Consider the following 23,860-nt stretch of genomic DNA (forward strand, 5'->3'; position numbering starts at 1 on the left):
TCTACTTGAAAATAGTGAGCAATCTTAATTTTTCTCATGTGGCTTTTACACCAGGAAGTAAAATTTTCACCCCCCCCAAAAAAAAAAAAAAAATCAGATTTACCCCAGTAAAGTAATCCATATGAAAAAAATAATGCGGCAGAAAAAGCTGAGCAAAACCTCCTTGCTCAGTCATGCTTATGCTGTGCCTCCTCCCACTCTTTGTCCATTCTGATGACAGGCTTTGTAAGTAGAGATCTTCAGTTTTCAACTGTGAAGCAGCTAGCATGCTGCTGGTGTCATAAGATAAATAATTAATACTCATCAGCATGAGAGAGCAAAAGGGCAAATGATGGCCCCAGGTCAGTATTGAGTCATATTTTCAGCTGACAACAGCAAGTTACAAGTCTGAAGGGTTTAATAAACTGGTACTGATATTTACTAATTATTTTTTTAATATGTTTCAGTTGGATACAGATAACCATTTTATGAAAAATATACAGTAATAGCCAAAAGATCTCAGTGTCAGGAGGCATTATTAGAATCCACATGTTTAGGAGGAATCAAAGTAAAATTAAGTATTAAAACTGGTAGAGATAACAGCCAATACTGTGCTAGAAAAAATGGGTCGTAAGACTCCATGTTTCAGGACTGTTTTGAAGCATATGTGTATTCTGAAAGAGCAGCCATCGTGAAGGTGTAGATCCCTGAACTTTTCCCTTTTGTCTGAACAGAGGTAGGGCCTTTCTCAACTCACGTACTTTTTTTTAATGACGATTTAATCACTCAAAAGCATGATCTCTATGCACTGTCTTGTTAATGGCAACACTGTGATGCCTAGGGGTCCAGACTGCAAGGTGTTGTATGAAGAGCACAAGAGAGATATAAAGCCACAAAGGGAAAAGACTGAATAGTCAAAAGCCATAGGAGATACTGGCCACATCTTAGTCCCTAAAAATCACCCCCATAAGAGTGCCCAAAGAGGAGAGTCTCACTGAATCAGCAGCTCAGACCTGGAGGACATCCTGTGCTCCTCCTTTTGAGTCCTCACAGCTCATCACACATGTTGCACTAGTTATATTTTAATCACAATACCTGCCACAACCAAAGGAACACATGCCATGAAGATCTAAGATTTTATTGACAACCTAGCTGACATTAATGAGCGAAGTGTAGGGAACAACTTTTCACACCCAAATTGGTACTATAATCAATCTGCATCTACCCAGGACATTGCATTAATCTTCTCTGTATTAGTATAAATTAATAGTATAGAGTTCCAGGAATGTGACTGCATGTGCCTTGCCAACAGCATCTGTCCAAACATCTGGAAGTACACACCTAAGAAAATGAAAAAATGAAAACCAGAATAGTGTTTGGTAGTCAATAAGAAATGGAAAAAAACCCAAAACCCCAACCCTTAACCGTTCAAATAAAGACTTTTTGTTCTAACATAATCTTCATTACTTGAATGTCAATATGGACTTACAGAAAAGGCTCCAATGTCCTTCTTAATTACAAATAAGGATTTACATTTTTTCCCCTAAAGTCCAACAGATAACTACAATAATCTTAAACAGCTTCTCGGAATACTCTAAATGCTTTGAAAACTCATGTTGAAACACTCATTTTTCAGCCTAAACAGCTCACTTTCAAGCACATTATCATTTAAATCACAATATGCTGCAGTTTATCTATCTACATGTATGCAGGTACGTAACGGAATCCTGAGGGTGCACAGAGTCACTGGAGCCTCTCCTGAAATAACCCCATCCAACAGGCTAACGGAGAAGAGAGCAGTCAGAAGAAAAGACAATGAATGAGGGAATTTTCAGAAGAGCACAAGCGGTCAAACAGCGGGCTAAAGCTAGAGCAAGCCCCCATACTGCTTTGTGTGATATTTTACATTTGGTGCAATAATGGAAACTTGCACTGATTACAGGATCTTCTGGCTTTTTAGTCTTCTCTCTTCTGGAATAATGAACATTTTTTGTAAGTCTCAGAATGATGATGAGTACATTCCTTTCTGTTATCAGAACTGGCTGAAGAAAGCATCTTTGATTAGCCTGCTGGGTTGAACAAAGAAGTCTCTGTGAGGATCATTAGCTGCCAGGTAAGTGGAGGCTTTTTCTGAGCTGTCTGCCAGCAAAGAGAGTAAGCATTTTACTCTCCCAAATTGGAACCTTTTTCACTGAAATTGATAAAACTAAGAATCTGGTTTTTTTTCTCAGTCACAGCCTCTAAAGCAGAATGTGCTTTTCAGCCGTGCTTTTAATGTATGTAATAGTTCAGAGGTGGGTTTAAATCAAAGCAAAGGACAGGCTGCAGTCAGTTTTAGAGAGTGAACAAAGGGAAGAGGCAGCTTCTGGGCCTTGTCTGCCTTCATATCATGTATAACACACTGTAATATGGCTTACGATTATTAACACAACCACACTAGCCAGAATGTTCCCTGGGACTTCCTCTGGGACTCAACCCATATCCTTCCTATTCTTGCCCTCAGAGCAGCTCTGTAGTTTTAAGGGACAGGGTCAGCTTGCACCTATGGCCTGAGTGCATTTCTGTTGTCCCCATATGGAGACTGAAAGACTTAAATAACAAGAAAACAGAATGCCTGCATAATTTCAGTGCTACACTGTTGAAGAAATTTTGTTGTCTAAGAGAAATTTCTTCTAATCTAAATATTTTTATACCTTCCAAAATCTGAAGAGGTTCTGCAGGTGCTGCTAGCTGATAACTATTTATAGAAATCTATCTAAAGGTGATATTTCATACCAGCAAAATCCAGTTTATCTTAGCATAGCCCAGATATAGAAAGAAAATGTTCCCATAAGAAGAATATGTGGGCTGACCAAGAAATAATCTTTATTTATGGCCTCTCTGTTTCTTATCTGAGTCATAGAAAAAAAGACTACAGTATAATGACTGTACACCGATTTGGAGTAGCAATAGCATAGAAATCTGTGCTTACCTTTGAATACATGTATGATGGATACATGTTGTGCTTTCATCAAGAATGAGCACACTGATATTTATATTTAATCAAATAGGGATCACTGACACATGAAGTTCATGTTTCATGCTACACACTAAAAATACTTTTCTCTTGCAGTGATAATTTTGAACCTATCAACATTTATCATTTCAGCTAATTGAGGTGCAAATAATAATAATGTTTTAATGATTCTCCAACTGCCCAATTGCATCAGCAATTCAACTACTTGTCCAGTTAAAACATATCCTTTGTGACTGCAGTAATCATAAATCTGTTGAGCTCAGAATGATAATTAATTTCAGGATTTGCATTTTTCAGTGTCATCCTGGACACTTTTTGTTTGCTCAGTTTTGTGTTTTGTTACATAGTCTGCTACACGCTTCCATTCTGACCCTTGAAAATTCCCATACTGCACAAATATTTCCTTTAGAGAGACTTTACACAGAGGCAGTCAGTCCTCTGCCAGAAGAAAGCCTGGGTTCCCTGGTGCGGTGCTGGAACTAGACTGAAGCTAGGTCATGTTTTAATAGCTGAGGGAGTGCATATGTGACTGGGTGTGTGGGTGGGTATGCCATTCCCTGCCTACACTGCTGAAGGTCATTTCTCACTGCATGAAAAAAGGCAGACTTTGATATCAGCCATTGTATAGGACCAATTTTTCATCTAGACAGTTAAAATCAATGAAACAGTGGCAATTTTCTCCAGAAAAGGATAATATCTTGTGAAATTAAGGTTATTTTAGCTAGAAATTTCTCTTTCCTTTTCTCTTTTTTCTTCTTTCAAAAAATTATTTTTAAATAATTATGCTAGAAATAAAAAAAAATAGAAAGAAATGGCTTTAACTGAACATTGCAGTTGTAATGCAGACAAGTACAAAAAGGGATATTTCCCAATGTTAGAATTTTATTTCCTACTTTTCCAGTCTATTTCTTGTGAAATGTGTGTGTATTTCAAGCACTTAAGTGTCATATGAATCTTGCTTGCCCCAATAAATATGGAAGTTTATCTATTATGAAGACCTAGGGAGATGAAGCAGTAACTTAGATATGTATGCAAAGACACTCTCTTGTGGCGGCGATGCTGGGGAGATCTATTTTTGTATTCCATAGGAAAGAGGATTTCTGATTCTGACTCTCGTGGTGGAAAATGCTTCTTTTAGGCACAAACTTCAAAACATTTATTTATTTATTTAGTTAGTTAGTTATTTTGCATGTACATGGAGCCAAAGCTCCTACCAGGTGTGAGCAGCACGACAATTTTGCAGTGATGAGTCTGAAGTTCGAGGCGTGAATTATACAATATTGTAAAATTACTTTCAGGAAGGAAAGAAACCTTCCTGAGAGATTGAAGCAGCTATATCCTCACCCTGTTTTGTCCGATTAGCCTCCTGTTTGCCCCAGTGATATATGATAGTGTTTGTCCTATTTGATTCAGGTCTGTTCTTAGACAGTCTCTCAACCAGTAAGATTGGTTAATGTCTGAATAAAGATTTCTTGATGAAGACTTTGTTTATTGTGTGGTATATAATGTATTTATATGAAGTTCAACATAGTAATGCAAACTGAAAACAGATGGATGACTGTATTCTGCCTTTTCACCTTTTATCTCACCTACAAATACAGGTTTATCATCCAGATAATATCCACTATGAAACATTTCCCTGATATGGTCTTCACATGCTCTTGCCCTTTTGATCTCTTGTAGTATTGATTTTTGTTCTTCTCCTGGAAGCACAGCTCAACGTGTCATTCTTCCAAATGCCAGTGCTGCTGCACTGAGGCTATTTTTTATCAGTGGTGTCCTGGGTTCACCAGTAGCTGTTTTAGCATGAGTTAAAGCTTCTGATCAGAGCTCTGGTAAAGGGTCTTTTGAAGCCCTTCACCAAGCTCGTAAAAAACAGTAGATCCTGTATTTTGATTTCTGAATGAACACTTGCAGCAGATTAGTCACAAATTCCTTCTCCCGTTTAGAGGTTTCCTCACACCTGGGAGGAAGGTTTGGAAGCCTGATATTTACAAGTATCTAATTAATACTTTTCACTTGCTTGTCAGGGAAACTTAAAAACAGTAGCTTATAGCAGTTTCAGTGAGAATGCAATAGTCCTGCGTATCTGCACTTTGTCTTCAGCTACCTTGAAATACAATGAAGTTCATATAGATTAGCCCTGAATAAACTCTTCAGATCCTAACTATTATATTTTCAAGTCTGCAGTTTGTCTATAGTACCATATCACATAATATAATAACATATAATAATTTTTTCTGTATATATAGTATATATAATACAATGCAATATGGTATGATATGAGATGACACAGTGTAACATAACGTCACATAATGTAATGTAACATTATGTAATGTAATGTAGTAGAGTAGAATAAAATTAATATAATTAGTATAATATAGCATAGCATTATATATTATAATATATATCATATCATGTCATACAATATAATGTCTGAGGTGACATTAGTCTCCCTCTTCTGCTACTTTTGAAGAATGCTGTGTTCAAATTTTCAAACAAAACAGAGGTTGAAATCAGCACCATCCCTTCGTGTAACTCAAGGTATTTCTTTTTCAGTTGTCCTTCGGGAATTTCATAAAAAGAAAAAACTCTCCTCATTTGTTTTTAATATAACATATATAACCTATAACATTGGTCTTCTTAGCCAGAAGTGAGATTAACATCAACCTATCTTGAATGGGTTTTAGCTTCCAGAGAAACAGCATGTAAAGTGTGAAGTACGATATCACGTACTGCTGAGCTGAGGCTGGAGAATACAAACCAGTCACCTTCCAGTCCACTCTGCTCTTCAGCCTCCAGAAGTCAGCTTTTTACTTGCTGATTCTGCATGCTTGATTGAGATTCAGTTTCTACAGCTTTCACAGGCTTATGCAGACCCCCAGTATTACCTACAAGGTTGAAGAATAATACATGAACGAAAACTTAAAGAATAAGAGCCAGAGTATAGTAATGAGGATGCAGGTGTGCAAACTTTATTAATCTCACAGTTGTCAAGAAATTTAGCTGTATATAGCAATAAATGATATAGACCTGTTAAGCATTGTGATTCATTGGATTACGAAGATGGGAGATTCAGAAAGAGATCAATTTATTTTAGAGCTATCAAACCAATTACAGCTGCAACTTCAATATTTTAAGGGGAACAAAAGCTTGATTTATTTTACCATTTTTATATCTTAGATGGGATTGCTTGTATAGTCACATGCAGTATTGCTGCAACTGTTTATATTTCACAACCAAGAAGAAGCTCTTTCTGATTAAAATGAGTGCTCCTCCGTAAGAGATTACCAGCTGATTTTCTGCCACTTCTTTCAATTCTAAACAAGGCAATTACTTTTCCTTAAGAATAAATAAAAGTTTATTTATGGTCTTTGGAGCAATGATATTCTCCTTGGTAGCATACTGAGTTATAGCCTGAAAGATTTTAACGTACTCATAGCTAGATTTCATTCTTTTAGCTATTTGTGAATAAAGGTGATCTTGAAGCATATCTCTGGATACATCTTTGAGGCTTTGAAAGCATAACATCTCTGAGGATTCAGAGTACTTAATATGAACAAATTCTTGGCAAGGCCTTACATAACACAAGCACAAGATGTAAATCCATCGAAGGATGAAACGGAGCTAATTAGATGCAAGTCAAAGCATTTTGATAAATCACAGCTAAGTAAATACAAAGAAAAATAGGTGCTGAATTTTAAAATAAGATTCAGTTGATTAGATTGGGATAATTCCATATTATTCAGTACTAATAATTTTATTCAAGATGAGCATAAACTTTCACCATTCTTTGTTTTTTGTGAATGGGTTCAAATTTGTCTTATTAGTGCTGAATTAAGGTGATATAATATTACAAACTGGAAAATACTGATTGCACTAAAATAGGTTTTAAACATAATGTCGAATATAAAAATGAAGACTTTAAACATAATTGTAAAACCTTTGCAGATATAGAGGTGTCAACTGAGATGACTTGTACATAAGATAATGATTTTGTTATGTCTTCTAACTGCCATGTACCAGTCTATCCAAAATTGCCATTTCCAAGGTACCTACATGAGCCGTTACCATTTGTATTCTGAACAGTTGATAAATATCTTGGGCATAAGAAGTGTTTGAACATTATGAATTCACATGCCATTAATTATAATATAGTGATGAAAGAAATTCATTTTATGTTCACGCAGCTGTCATGTACTGTGAGGACTGTTATGTTCTAATGTAGTGCTAGTCAATGGGCATAATAATAGTGTTACTCATCAAACCCTGAGCATGCTATATTTGTGTATCCTGTACTGCAACCAAAGCACAGGGTAGATGTAAATAGCTTCACGCTGACATTCATATGCTATAATTTCATGACATCTTTAACGTCTATGCATCATTAAGATAAAGTGTTAGCACAGAATAATTTCTTAAATTGCATTTTATTTTTAACAGAAACTGAACTTAGTATTACACTTTCACATAAATTGAATCCACCTGATTATTATATTATTAAAACTGCTCTAAGATTAATTGGTATCATTTCTTTAGTTTCTTCATGCTTCTAATATCTGTGAATTGCATTGTGCTGATTAGATATCCTGTCATCTTTTCTAACTGCAACACATACAAAGATTTGTTAGCTCTTCTTTAACAAAGTAGCTAGGCAAGGAATAATATAATAAAAAAATGTCACAATTCTCAAAGTCCTATATTTTAGGCCCACCAAAAAAGATGTGCTTTGTGTCATGCCCTTCATACACTAAATCCAAGATATTTTATATCCAGGACAAAAAAACAACCCAGGAGTCAGGGTCACAATGTCGTACTTGTAACATCAGACACTTCCAGACTCCTTTTCTGAAAGTGTTTATTTTCAGTGATTTCCTCCTGAGATAGCATAGATGGTTTCAAATAGTGCAGTCTGAATGAAAAACAAAAGGCCAGTACCCTCTGACTGGTGAAGATGGTAATAAGCCATCCTAATTAATGTTGTTACTAGTTTGCCTAAAAGCAGCTGGGAATTTAATTAGTTCTGTAACTTGTTAGTTTTGATGGATATCTGCCCTCTGCCACAGAGCAGCTGTTATGTCACCTCCAGCTGCTTCTTGCAGATCAGCAGCTCCCAGTCTTTTTGGAGCCAGCCTCACTGCTGCCTACCATGCCTTCCCCTTTTGACCAAATACTGCTTCCTAGTTGGCTTTTGCTGGTGCTGGTTTCGTCATCACTGAAGCTTCCCTGCTTCTCCCCCAGTACCGAAATACTGCTGCAGCCTTGCCTTGCCATGCCATGCTCCAAATGTCTGCTGGTGCTTTGGCCTCCCCCCAGCTGGCTGTTCCTCAGTGCTCCCTTCTTCTCCTCTGACATTTGATGCCACGATGTTAACGCACGGATTTCTGCCAACAAGCCCAGCAGAGCTTATGAAACTGGGGTCAATCCTGTTTTCGCTGTGACTCATCTCTGCTGTAACCCTTCCTTGCAGATCAACAGCCATAAACCTGCTGCTTCAAGAGTGGACACAGTAGAGCTAAAGAGCTGGGATTTTATCAGCCCAGGCAAAGTGATTTCTGAAATAGACTAGACTAGACTAGAATAGAATGTTTCAATTATGTGACAACAAAGTTTTAATTTCTTTTTTGTTGGGTAATTCAAAATGAAATTTATGTAAATGATTTTATTTTTGTATTTTTAGAAGTTTTTGATCTTTCTTTTTTGGACCTGTCAAAGCTGTTCACATTCTAATCCTTTCGGTACTCTGTCAAGCACAGTTTTCAGTGAATAAACCATTTATGATAACAATTTGCCCATGCATGCCATTAACCATTTTCCTTCCCTCCCGAGTGGACTTGTAAAATATGTGGTCTTGGAAACAGACTTCATCGTGTTTCAACCCAATGTCCTGCTAAACTGAGACACTGCTTGGAGTTGCACAAAAAATGTCTTCTCTCTATGTCTGTTCCAGAAAGAATAAAAAAACTGTAGCAAAAGTCTTGTGATAATTTTATATTTATATTTAAGTAAAATTAAAAAAAAAAAAAAAGCAAGAGATTTAAGCTACTGTCAAACAACCTGTGCTTTCTCATCTAGATCTGTATATTGTAATTATTATATTATTTAATATTATGACTAGCATTAAATTTGGGATTAATTTGGCTAGATGCTCAATATTTTCATACAACACTCTTGGTCATAGCAAAACTTTATTAGGAATAGAAGAGAATCTTCTCCTAGGACTATTTCTAGTAGGAGCACAGTATTACTCTCTTTTGCTCAACTATTTTCTTTCTTGAATTTTTTTAATGCTTGAAAATCTGCCCTTGTCTTCCACAGCACACAAAAAAGCATTTTAAGATGTTTCACTGGAGTGACTCTGTGCTCACAAAGTCATTTTTCACAGATTATATCAGACCACATATTAATAACATATGCATACTCACTACCAGCTTGTCTGGGACAAATGATAATTTTGACACTCTCTAATGCATCACTTTCACTGTGTTTAAGGATTTATTGTCCTGAAAAAGTTCATGGGCACTGTAGGGGAATCAGATCTTACAGCCTTTCAGGAATTTTCTGAAATCTCGTACTTAATCAATGTTTCTGGGCTTTAGCAGTTAAAGGGATTTTAAAGTTAAATATAAATCTGTTATGTCTGGACTTTTTGCTTTACAATTTTGCTGAATCACTTTTTAGGCCTGAATGCATTTTCACATCTCACCTTCAGAAAAGTAAAACTCCATGAAGATCCAAATGTTGCTAGTATGGCCACCTGTGACACAAATATGAGTTTCTGGGGGTAATGAGATACTGACTTCAGATGGCAAAGATGTTGCTCTCAGCCATTTGAGCATTTCACATTTAACCTCAGCAATTTTTTATGGAGTTCTAACTAAACTACTTGCTACTCAGACTAATTTATTAGTCTTAGTAAGTCTCATGTTGGTGAAATTTTAAAGTGATTGTAAACTACATCAGTAGAAATACAACATTAATTTTCCTCTGGATTTTTTATTATTTGGCTAAAATGTCCAGTTTAGGAGATAATGTTCGAATCTAGATCAAACCTCTCTGAAACTGGTAGGGTTGCATATTTCATGCAAGCTCTTCTGTGTTCTATGAAAACTGGGTCCATGCAGGTACTCTTTGGGAAAGGACATACACAGCACACTCAGAGGGGATGGAAAGGGGCATACAGAAATGAGGGGCTATGCCCACAGAGCACAGTGCCACATGGAGGTACTGCTACTCTTCAGCTCCAGGGAATTACCCATGTCAAACTGCTTTGAGCATCTTACTCTCCTCCTTAGTTAAGTGTATTTAGTTACTGAACTGAGAATTATACCATGATGATCTACTATAAAAGCCCAGGAAATCTCAGTACAGTCTGACCAAGCACTAGCATATGACTCCCAGGGAAAGAATCTAGGAGGGCTCTCAGCTTGAGTGCTCAGTGAAAATATTTGTGTTGTGAATAGAGAAACTGGTTTTGTTTGTGTTATTGCCCTGAAGCTCAATAACATAAAAAGAGATTTTTTTTTTTTTTTCCATTCATGCACCTTAGATTTTAACTTTTTGCTAGTTTGAAATGGACCAACAATTTTTCTTCAAGGCTTTCAAAATCTGGTTTCATGAAGCAAAAAGTCCTGGAAACTGATATCAGGTCTTGGTCTGAAATTTGTTCTCAGACAAAATAGCAAGCGTAACCAAGGATCAGAAAGCTGTCATCAAGTCTCACAGACTGGAAAAGCTTCTGACCAGGCCTAATGTTTTTCACCAAAACTGTTATACAGAAGACAAGTTTGCAAGCATCAGAATCTTATAACTAAATGCTGTGGCTCTAGTATGAGATAAAAGTCCTGTGAAACCTGATACAAGGTAGTGGAACAAAGTATGTAGTTATATATGCGTGTAATGATTTCAAGGCTAAAACTGCGAAATGCAGCAGTCTGAAATCTTTACAGAATTATTCCCCACCTGCAAGATACCTTTCTCTACTCTCAGTTAGTTCCCTGTTCTAGTGCTCAGTCCTGATCTCAGACGCAAGCAGCAATAAAGGGAAAGCAACTTTCTGCTTATACAGAGAGTGAGAAAATCTGGGGTGGCATTTTTGTCCCATTTTAAAAGAAACCTTTGGGACAACTTTCATACTCTGTACACATCAAGCAAAATGACGGCAAAGAATTGACAAGCTCTATAGCTGTAATTGAAAACTGAAGTTCTCCCATATTTAGATTTCTTTAGGCCATTTCATGGCTACCTCCACTGCATTAAACCATCTCACAATTTTATGCATTAAATCTTTCTCTTATCCGTTCTGGATTAAAAATACACTCACATACTTTCACAATTTGCAAAACACAAAGATTAATAACATGATTTTTTGGAGTTAAATTCTTTTCACATTTCTCTTGTAAATATGTTTTTAAAAAAAGTAGCCTCATCACTAACAAATATAGATTTAAGATAATAAAGTGAATATTCAATTTAAGATAAAAGTCTATTTAAAAAAAAAACAAAACACTGCAATCTGAAAATAGAATAAAATAAAATAATAATTCTACAAAGGAGAAGAACAAAACCTGGTCCCATAACAGTGATATTTTTCAGAATAAAGCCTCTGTATACATGCATGCATATACACATTTGTATGTATTTTTGTTCACACATCCTATACTTCTAATTAAAGAAGTATTAGCAAACCCATTGAAATTATTTGTTACTCTAAAACTTCATAAAAATGTGTATGTCCACTGTAAAACCAGATTACCCAAAATATTTGATGCTACTGAATTACTGATTTTGTAAGAATAAATATATTCCTTTAAAAAAAAATCATTTATTTATCTATTCTGACAATTCAGAAGTTAGGACTTTAGTTATCATATCCCATTGGCAGATAGAACTAAGAGTGTCTTTCATGTTTTGATATTAATGCATTTCCTACATTAACATATCTAGGTATATAACTAATCTTTGAGGCTTCCTGAGTTTGCAGCTTCATTCACTGACGCATGAAATGCTTTGTACTTTCAAATAAACACTCTCAATGTCCCTCTAATTTAACATGTTTGTCTGAGCATATAGAAAGATTGTTTGTTAGTGGATACATTTTAAGGTTAGGAGACAATTTTCAAGTGAACTACATGACTGCGTAGTTCTATTTCATCAACAGAACATAGTAATTTTCCATTAACAGCAGTAGACTTCACTCTAAAGAACTCCTTTTGTATATATTTCCTTCCAGGTATAAGAAGAAACATGCTACATAATAGCCTAATCTAACATAATGCTTAACTTGAATTAACGCCTCACATATCCAATTGAAAAAGCATGACATACATTTGACTGTGTATGCCAACACTTAATGTGTACTGATAATGGAACCGTAATGAGAAGTGTGATTTCTTGTGTCACACAGAGGCAGTTTTGAAAGTTAAGAAGTACAATGTTAATGGTAAAAATGGAAACAACAGAGAGCATGATTTTCTTAACTGATGGTACAACTTTAGTGCAATGACAGCACCTTCACCGTATCTCTCAGTTTCACTTGAAACACCAGCAAATTGTTACTTTTTTTTTTGTTTTATTTTATCTTTTGTCTACAGACAGTTTCTACAAGAGTACAGAAATGCTTCCTGTAGAGGACAATATCCACCTGTGAAAGGATAGACACAATGATCAGCAATGTCCCTTAAAATCATCAGTCTGTGAAGCTGAAAGATTTGAGAAGAGTTATTTTTTTTCCCTACATTAGTGCATTAGCCTCAAATAAATGAGACAGATAATTAGGTAATAGAAAGGGCATAAAAGCCCTTAGGAAAGGAGCAATCAATTAATGTCTAAAATGTTAGATACTCAGCTTATCTTAAAGTTTTGAGAGAGTGTGTGAGAGCTCTCACTCTTTTCTTTACCTTCTCTGCTCTTAAATCCTAGCACAGACTACTCCATATATGACTTCAAATAAACATAGCATGCCCTTTATTTTAATTATAGTGGGACAGAAACCTTTTCTTCCTTTTAATAAATAAGGCGCATCAAGGAGTAAATCTCTCCACAAATACCTATTTTCTAACTTATTGATAAATGTGATAAATGTATCTTGTTTGACATATGCATGCTGACTTTTTGTTTCTTATTTAAGGTTAAAAATCAAATTAAAGACAAATATTTGCAGTGATCTCACTGGGTAGCACTACATGATTCTGTGTTTTGAATTTGTTTGTGAAAAGCACAGCTGAGTTTTAGAATGGCACATGAATTTGACAGGATAATTTTGACTATAAAATACAAGCCAGCTCTGCTATGGAAATTTAAAAGACACTTTACTGAAGTCTGACTTCCATGTTATTTAATATGTCAAAGGGCTAAAAGAAGAATGTCAAACTTGACACTGAAATGTGTGCTTTACCTGACATAAAGAATGTCCTCCCTGTAAAGATAGAAACTGATTCATAATCAAACTTCAGGGAACTGAGGAACATCCTAGACTGGGCCTACACAGAGCTTTTATTTCCAAAGCAAAGAAACAGCCTAAAGAAAAGAAAACCTTTCACTGAAACAAAATGTGCAGGCAAAGTATGTATTTGTTAAATCCTTTTACATATCAAGTATTCTGATACCTGATATTAAGTGTGCTGCTGAGAGTTATAAAACAGTTCTGAAAAGTTTGGATTTAGATATGGCATTTATATTCAAGTTACATGAGGTATGTATTGAATTTAATGAAATGTTTGACAATCAGCATTCATCAGTTTCTGACAGTAAAATTTGTACTATATGAGACTGTAATGTAGCATTAGTTCATACAGAATGAATACTGACTGCACTGTGTTAATTAGCCAGGAAAAGAAGATCATAACATATTGTCAAAAATTGCAATGTTAGAAACTTGAAGACTGTAACTATTGCAATTATGAAAACCACCCTGGCAAAAAAAAAAAGTATATAACATACCCAGAAAACATTAAATTGGCAGATATACTATTGTTATTGAGGCATATTTAGACCCTTTGCAGTTCTATAGAAATACAGACCTGTGTGCTATTAAAACATGCATCATTAATTACCACTGACATATGCAATTATTATTTATTATCTCTATATTGTTGATAAAGCTGTCAGTTTTCCATGCAACACAGGAAAGAAAAAAGTTTTATTACCACCCAGGCCTAAGAACAATGCTGAGGTTACAGTCAGAGCATGAGATATGTTCATCCCAAATAGGGATTCTGCCCTGAACTGATATCATTAGAAGCCTTTCCCTCTGTGCTGAGCAGATGTAGACTTCGGGAGGCTAAACTACCAGTTAGGTACCTTAAGCATCCAACATAAGATATGCAGTGTAATTACATCCTCAGAAGCTTATCTTGCTGTTACTACGGTCTACAGGACAGTAGTATATTTAGCACATGGAGATATGCTCAGAACATGGAAGTCAAACTCCACGGGAAATCCTGGGAAGCAATGAGGCACAGTGGCTTACAGCAGAGCAAGAGATTGTCACCCAGGAGCATCATATAGGCTGTCATATAGCAATGGATACAATTCATATTGTAGTGAAGTTGTGGGAACAGATATGAGGAAGGAGGACCTGTGCTAACTCTATGTGCATGCATTTCATCCATTCAGAGGCCAAACCAGTGCTTTCTGATGACAAGTAGTCTGTATTCAATTTCATTAGTATAAAACCTAGAGGAATTTTTGCACCAATCAGTAAGTAGCTTGAGATGGCCAAAGTCAGACTATAGGTTAGATCTAATAATTCATAAGGTTTGCAGATTGACTACTCCAAGCTGCCAATAATAGCATCAGAGCTCAGCATGCTCAGGTATGGTGCTGCCCCTGATAGCCATGGCAGACATTGCTCCCAACAGGAAGACTGATGAGCAACTTCAGGAGTTAAAGAATGACTCTCAACAAGAACAAACTAGTGTCAAGATTTAAAACATTTTAAATCGAGACAATTGATTTTCTGACCCTTTAAAATTATTTTCTGGCTAGCATCACTCATATGTGGAGATCTGAAAGAAAGCAATATCCTTAATCAAACAAAAATTGAAGAATTAATTTCAAATGGGTTCACTGTGGTGACTAAAGCTAGAATTTGGCAAGTATAAACATATTTGTTTTTCCTAAATCTAGTTAGATTTAAATCTGTTTATGGCAGCTAGAGACATCAAACTTAAACATTTTTGTTAATCTAAAGCATTACCAATGCACATGCAGCCTTCTGAGGGTTTTCTATATTCTATTTGCTGTATAGCTAGCTACGGTATATCACATAGACCATCTTTATGTTTATTGCTATATATACAGCAATAATTGTTTCCCTGTCAGGTCTTCCTCCTCTACTGTTTTCGTAGAGATTCTCACTGCCTTCTACCAATCCACCTTCCTACTACTCAATGCCAAGAAACCTGCCATACCATCCATTAATACTGTTTTTTTTTCCACACATTTGACTAGACTCAGAATGAATAGACACCCGGCTTAGATGAAGACCACTGTCTGGAGGTCTTTAGAAGTGACTACCTCTCTCTTTATATATTTTAATTTCAGTTTATTTTGCAAGCAACCAAAGTTAGCTCCTTCAGAAGTACTGGGTGACATCACTGCGTTGGATGGGGGTAATTTTGGTGATGTAATGACTACCTTGGTGTGTTAGCTTGGTTCAAGAATCCCTTCTCCACTTCCTCAAAGGTTCAATTCCTACTTGGAAAACATATTCCCAGGGAGTTTGGTGTTGATGCTAGAGCCCCTCAATGAATCAGCTGCCCTTCTGTGTTTCCTATTGTCCTGGGTTCAGCAGCAGCAGTAATTTTTCTCCTTCTTAGTAGCTGGTGCAGCGCTGTGTTTTGACAAGGAACAGAGATGATAACACAAATGTTTTAGTGTGACCACGGACTTTGTGAGCCTCATGCTCTACCAGGGAGGAGGGAAAGCCGGGGGGAAGCAGAGACAGGACACCTGACCCAAACTAGTCAGAGGTATTCCATACCACAGCATGTCATGCCCAGGATGTAACAGAGAGTTACCCAGACGGGCTAGGGGACTGCAGGGTTGGACGAGGTATTGGTCGGTGCTCAGCTGGGTGGGGTGGGGAGAGTTATTGGTCGGCTGGTGTTGATGTGCTGTATTCTTTCCTCTTGTTATTTCCTTCATCATTATTATTATTGATGGTAGCAGTAGTGGTTTGTGTTATACCTTAGTTACTAAATTGTTCTTATCTCAACCTGTGGGAATTGCATTCTTTTCGATTCTCCTCTCCGTCCCTCCGGGAGTAGAGGGAGGGAAAGAAGTGTGGGGAGTGAGTGGGCGAGCTGTGTGGCTGGGTTTAAACCACAACACCTACCCAACAGCAGCCTGAATCCTGCTGTCTGCCAGATAAATGTAGGAACAAGCAGAAAAAGACAGGAGCAGATGTCCTTTTCCAAGTCATCCTTCAACAATGACAAAAAAATCTAAACCTTTTGAGAAATTCTTTCCAGTGTTTGGCAGCCTGTATGGAAAAATCAAAAGCCGTTTTTAACAGTGCTTAGTGGTATGAAGAAAAGAATAATGTTTTAATACATATAAATCCAACTCTCTTCATTCTTCAATAAAAGGCATTTAAAAGTAGGCAATGAATTTGAACTACTGTGGCCCACAGTATGTGATGGAACACACCTACACTCCTCTTTTGTTTATTTCAAACTCTAGTACAAGCCACTTTTGCAAGAGAAAATTGTTCAGTAATCTCAAGGACTAAATCAATTCCTTAAACCAAAGTACTAGTACTTCAAATGTGTACTATTTAAGAAATTATATTATTATATTAATTCTGAGCAACTATGCTAATTTTGGCTGTAACCTTTTTTAAAGCCTTTCTTTTAATCAATAAAGGATTTGAAAGTGAATAAAAAATTAACCATTAAAAAATAATTATTATATGTACTCAGTGGAAGTCCTTAAGTGAGTTGTAATGGTGCATTTCAATATTTGCTGGTTAGGCCAACTTAACTGATCTTTCAACACTAGGTTCCTTCAATTAGTTTTGTAATCCAGATATTACCAACAGAGCTGAACATGTTTCCCTGATTAGTATAAGAGTTCTCTATGTGATGGGACATAGAAGCAGGTAAAAGCAAGGCATCAGCTGGCTGAAGACATAAGAAAAATAAGAGTATCCACTCATCATGTGAGGCATATGTCCAGTAGTTCCAGCACTGATGGTAGATGTCCTGGGTTCAGCAGTAGCAGTCATTTTTCTCCTTCTTAGTAGCTGCTGCAGTGCTGTGGTTTTGACTTTAGGCCTGGGAACAGCACTGATAACACCGATGTTTTTAGTTGCTACTCAGTAATGTTTACTCTGACCAAGGACTTTGTGAGCCTCATGCTCTGCCAGGGAGGAGGGGAAGCCGGAAGGAAGCAGAGACAGGACACCTGACCCAAACTAACAAAACTAACAAAAATTTGCATTTGCAAAGGACTGTGTAGTCTTCCCCAGCGCTAGCCCTCAGCAAACCTGAGGATAGACAGAGAAATCCCCATCAAGAGCTACTGCCCAAGTGCGGATTCATGAGGACTCTGATAAACATACAAACATTAACAAATAATGAAAAAAACCCAACGCAGAAAGTTGTTATGAGTTGCAACAGGTATCCTGAGACAGATGCCTGCTTGAAATAAATTAGCTGGTCATTTTGTCACCTTGACAGAAAGGTTTCTTCTTGATTTATCCCTTTGAAGGTGCTACTGGTTAACAGTTGCTCCTTGAATCCTCTTGCTTTGTCCAGAAAGCATTAATTAGCAACAACAACAAAAAACATTTTCAAAGTTGCTTGCAGGACAGAAGTTGCTAAATCCCCTCTCAGAAGTAATGCCTTCAAGTCTTAAATAAAATGCCCTAAACTCAGGAAAGTAAGAATGCATGACATTCAAAAAAAGTGACAACCTCTGACTTTCTCTTTCAGCCTGGTGGCTTTTTCTTGTATTAAAATTGGTCAGTATTTCTGCTTTACCTGAGTAGCCATCTACCAGTTACTTAGGTGCAGATATATATGAAGTATGAACCACAGTCCTATCCATTGGTTTAATTTACGAGAGACTCAAACTTTTATTAATACCATTAGTACCTCTCAGTCTAAAGTACTGTGATTAGTTCTGACTAAAATTTTGGTATTCTTTACTTGATTATACAGTATTCATAGATCAACAATTTTCAGTTTTGCTTTCTAGTTAAAAACCTGAAATTTAAAACAGTGTGTGTTGGACTTTGGCTTTGAAATTGTTTTCCCTTGTTCTTTTTATGCTCAAGTGTAAACTGGTAAGAAGTAAAATTGAGATCCAATTCTGAATATAAAAGACAGATCATCTCCATGAATTATCTGAACATTCACACTCAGCTATAGTACACAGCCCCCAGAATCACCTATTTGGCCTCAGATCCTTAATTCATAGGAACATGTTTCTACAGAAAGAATGTAAGACAAAAATTGAGATAATCAAGCACAATCAAATCTTCCACCAGTGCAACATCCTGTAGAACTTTTACAAATACATCAGTTTTCATTCTAGGTCTTTTGACCCCCTATTTCAACTCAAAAATATTCAATCATCTCAATACTTTAACATCTTGGGGTTTTTTTTTATTATTATTATTTCTAAAAACATGCTCTTGTGACAACACTGTCTATAAGCTTTCCTTCATGGAAGAGGCTCTCCTTTCTCCTTACTGTTGTTTGTGAGATATTTATACAAAACAATAATTTGCCCTCTTAGCTTTCATTTTATACTTAGCTGTTGCTTAAAAAGAGAGTTAAGGTATTGTTTGGTAGATGGCAACACCATCAGCTAAAAATGCATCTGTCACTTAAAGTTACGTTTTCTTTTCATCTCTGACTGGATACATTCATCATACATAATGCATATGCTATCCTTTGACCTAAACAATAAACAACTGGAAGGAAGAAGTCTTAAATTGGCCAGACTCTGGAAAAAATATATAGGCATTTTACTGTAATTGATTGTGCTACTGAGATTAGAATTGTTGAAATCAGACTCTAAGCCTTCATTTATCAGACAAAAAGCTAGCGAGATGGAAAGGAACTAAGTAATTACCTCAGCAACTCATCTGTCAAGCCTTTCACAATTCTTCAACAAGGATTTACTGAATGGAGACTCCAATGCACATCAAAGAGTGATTGCAACATGAAAAAGTGATGCTCATTTTGGTGGACCTGCATTTAACAGGACTGTGGTTTTTAAGCTGTCATTTCATATCTAGTTTTCTCCTTTATCCTATATTGTCCTAAAGCAGCTAATCAAAACAGTTAGATACTGCATGAATTAGAAGTCACTCTAAAAGCAGGGAGATTATTACCAGCAATCAATGCTGTAATATAATGACAGCTTAGAAAATTTCTGACCTGCATTTATTTTAGCTAATATGAAACTCTTAACTGGAAAGCAAAAATCAAACGCAACCAGGGTAAAATATACAGGAGCATCTTAAAAATAATTCTTCAAGAGTGTCTCAAATTTAACTAAGGTATTTTTAAAATATTTAATTAAGCAGAATCAGAATTTGTGATAATGACAAATATACTTCTGAACTAGGAAAGACTGCTTGAATAAATGTTGAGAAGTTTGTTCTACAGATTACAGACTAAAGACTTACTAAGAAACTTGGCCTTTCAGATGAGAATTGAGATGTAATTAAAGCACCCAACTCCCTATTGTGACCTGTAAATCAAACCATCTTATTAAACTTCATTCAACTTTGCTTGTCCCAAGCTCTCTTCTCCAATCCCCAAGGACAAAATTCTTATCAGCATTATCAGAACACACTTGTTACTGATGAGTTCAGGCTTCTTATAAAACAAACATTTGGTTACATACTTATAAAAAGATGTCTAGGCAAGCAAGATGGTAATGCCTTTTACTCCAAAAGAAGCAGAACTAGAAAATCTATGTAAATGTCAGTAGCGACCCCTATTTCAGAAAAAGGATGCTCAAAGCCCATGTGTGGACAGAGGTCAGCAGATGCCAAATAAAGGACAGTTTTAGCTGTTCCCCCAGTGCTTTGTATCTCCTACTAGAGAGATCCTAGACATATGTGGTCTTTTGGATTGGGTAACAAGGCTCTTTTCTGTCTATGTCCCCACAGGAAGGAACTTAGGCTCCTGCTCCAGGTATTACAGCTTAAAAAGTAGACATTGAAGCTTCTAATGTGTTGACTTCAAAGTAATTTACTGGATTAAGCTACAGGTACTAAGCATTTGGATATTACCGTAGAACTAGTACAATTAAAGCAAGTAAGCTGATGTGCTGTATGCGCTGGCCTTTTGAACCTAGCATTATCTTGAGAACCATTATAAAAAATTCTTCACAGTGATACCCTAATTTATAGTAACATTTAAATGCCAGTTACTATGCACGAATGCTTTGTCGATCTCTGAGATTAATATCAGGCAGATCAAAGCATGTGTTAGCAACCAGATTCAAATACCGGTGGTTTTGAAACTAAAAATTTTAGAATGACAGTGACTCAGTGATGTCTGAAGCAATGCAATGCGTTGAAAAGGCAGGATACAGATTTGTCCTGAACTGATTTCTGCCAATCAAAGCTTAACATGTAGCTCACTGTCTCAAATACTGGACACTTACTATGTCTTGTTAGTATACAGTGCCTCACCAGTTGGCCATTACTTACTATCAACTAGCTTTTGAACTATGGAAAATAAACCAGATTTTTACTATCCATCTTTACAATAATATCTGAAAAATTCAGGGCTCTTTGAAATCTTTTTTTTTTTTTTTTTTTATATAAAGCAATGAAAGTGATAGATGTAAGGCCCCCAGCAGATGGCCTGGATCTTGACTATACAGCCTAAGATCAGAAGAGCATTTATGCTCCTGTACTTTCCAACGTTTTTATTTTAACATTTCACAGAGGTCAGACTTTGGGGAAACCAATGCGTCTGTCTCTGAGGTCTCAGACAGATTGCCTTTTGAAAATCAATCTCATCCCTTCTTTCTTTTGCTGATTCCCAACCCATATGCTGACTACTGTCACACATCATAACGATGCAAGCAATGAAAAGCTATAGCTTGAGTCTATTTTTCTGGAGCTGAAAAAGGCATAGACTGTATGACCCGCAGAACAAATAAAGTACCAAAAAGAGAATCCTGGTCAGACTGAAGCAACGCAACAATGTCTGTGGATTTTCTCCCCTTTATCTGTAGTGTTGCAGAAATATACTACAGAGAGCTTTCCTAGAGGGCTAGCTTGGATATTGGCACAGCAGAAAATTATTATTGCATAAAAGAATTATGTACTAAACATTTAAGTCATGCATTTAGACAACTCTGTATTTTTAATCATAGGCATGGTAAGTCTTAAGGCTGTTCTAAACAAAGCACTGAATCCCCACAAATGAGAGCCAAAGAATTTACTTTCTGACTTTGAATGACTTTGTAACAGTATCCCAAGTTAAAAATTTAATTAAGTTCATTGTTTTAATAGGTATTTGTTAATTTTGTTTTAACCATAAAACTATTAACAGTTGCATAAAGAACATTCTTCAATTTTATGATAGAGAAAGTTACAAAATATTCATTATGGGTCAAAGATTTATCCCATTATGGCAACCAGCTTTTCTTTCACCTGAAAATACACTGGCAAAGCTGATAACTTGGGAGTGGTGGGGAGAGATGAAGGGGAAGAAATCAAGAATATGTCATAAAAAACTTTTTACTCTGGTACGTGACTGTTAACAATTTCTACATCTACTAGCCATAACTAATATGCCATCTTCTGTACTCATACTTTGGTAAAAAATTTTCAAAGTTATTTCTGTGCATCGTAAATCTGCAAACCAATGCATCTATCAGCTCTTCGTAGGAAGTCTCTGGCCTGTTATGCAAACTGTCTCTATAAGATAAATCTAAGCCTTCCACTGTTACCAGTTTCAGACAAAAACCAAAAAGGGGATGTGCTATGTTGACATAATTCCTGAAAACGCAGTGTTTTGCTAAGTGATTTAGAATCAGATCTGTGTGCAGAAGAGACAGAACTTTCCTTAGTCGTAGGGAACTTCTTGCAGTTGTGGTTACACAGCTTAGCCTGAGACCTCCCATGCTCCTAGACACAGAGCTCTCCAGAAGGCTCCTCAGCAGTCTTTCCTGTCTGTGACTGTCTTCACAACTCTTACTTCAGACTGACAGTACAGCAACTCATTTGCACTGCCCTTACTAGGGGTCTTATTTGTGTCTGCGATTTAAGGGTATGCAGGTTTCTATAGCTGAGCTGCAATCATCTCCTACACCAGTGATTATCTAGTAACTCCAGCAGTTTCTCTTTCCAATGAAAGAGTTTTTTTCCAATAGTCTTATTATTATTCCTCGCTTTAGTGAGCCCATGGCTGAGAGCTCATCACATATACCCCAGGGAAGCTCTTCTGCTGTAAGAATAGATACCTGTATCTTTTCTACTGTCCACTGAGACTTCACTAAACTCTTCCTCACCAGTATTGTTAAGATGTGATCAGATATTTATAATAAGCAAACCTCTAATGGGAGAGAATTATTTTTGGTGTGCCTGGATCATAAAAGCTCCAGAAATACGGAGTAAAACAAAATCACAGAGTAATTTTCCATCAGGGAAAATAAAAGAGGATTTGCTGTGCTCAAGGATTGACAATCTTTCTGGCAGCTCTTTTGGAGAAAAGAAAAAAAAGTCATTGAGAAAACCATTTACATATTGTACTTTATATAAAGTACTTATATCAAGAGGGTTTTCTTCGAAAATGGAAAAGATTAATCCTCAAGGAAATTTAATTCTATTGCAGAGAAAACATTTTATTTAGTTCTTAGTTCTGGAAATAATGATAGAGATAATTAAGGTAACAATTCCATGCAATTTACTCCCAAGTTAAATTAAGATGTTTACTCTCCAAGCTATTTTTTCTCTGAGAGAGAAACAGTGTTGAGTTCTTCTTCCTACAGAACAACAGCTTAATATGAGTTGGATCTAATAGAAAACCTGGGTACATGGAGCTTCCAGCATCTGAAGAGCTGCAGATTTATCCTCAGGGCTCACTCACTACATGAGTTGTTTTCCAAGTATTCAAACTGGGAATACAATGGAAGCCTTAGGATCTGCTGCCCAAGACAAACAACTATTACAAACACTACTGCCAACAACAAGCATGTAGGAAACATTGTTCCAAATCCAGGTTTGCTCCTCAAAATAATTCTCGTCCAGCTGACTACCCACATAGGCTACGGGATTTTGCTTTTTCCTTAAGGAATATATTAGGTACTTAATTCCTTTATCCTTTACCTGACTCTCCCTGTCAGCTGCTGGCTCTATGCTCAGCATCACTTTATGAAACCCCTTGTTATCACCTAAATTGTTCCTTGTGTTTTGTGAGGAACTTGTGTCCCTCTCTTGGACATGAAGCTACTTTATGAAAAGGGAATATGTACACTTTAAGGTAAAAGGCTTTGGTCTCCATGAAACTCATTTGTACACTCTCAGAAAACGGAATGGTTTTCTATTTTTAAAACTGCTTACCCTTTTTCATACAATTTGTCTGTTTTTTCACAGTAGTGAGGGGCAAGCAGGAGTTTGAGAAAATATGAGTTGTGATAAATTGCTCCTTTTGTTCTCAAGACATAGCATAACCAACATGTAATTGAAACTGATGGAGGTACTGAAGTTTAGCAGTGGTGTAATTAAGAGCAAAACATGGGTCATCCCATCTAAGAAGCTTCACTTTTTTTTCCCAATGCATCTGCAGAAAAGCACTAACATCATTTGTCTGCAAACTGCACTGAAATGTAAGAATTAAATATTATAGCTTTGCCCTTGTTATTGTTTTCTTCGTCTTGGTT

The sequence above is a fragment of the Lathamus discolor genome, chromosome 1 (genome assembly GCF_037157495.1).
Source record: "Lathamus discolor isolate bLatDis1 chromosome 1, bLatDis1.hap1, whole genome shotgun sequence".
In the NCBI taxonomy this organism is placed as follows: domain Eukaryota; kingdom Metazoa; phylum Chordata; class Aves; order Psittaciformes; family Psittacidae; genus Lathamus; species Lathamus discolor.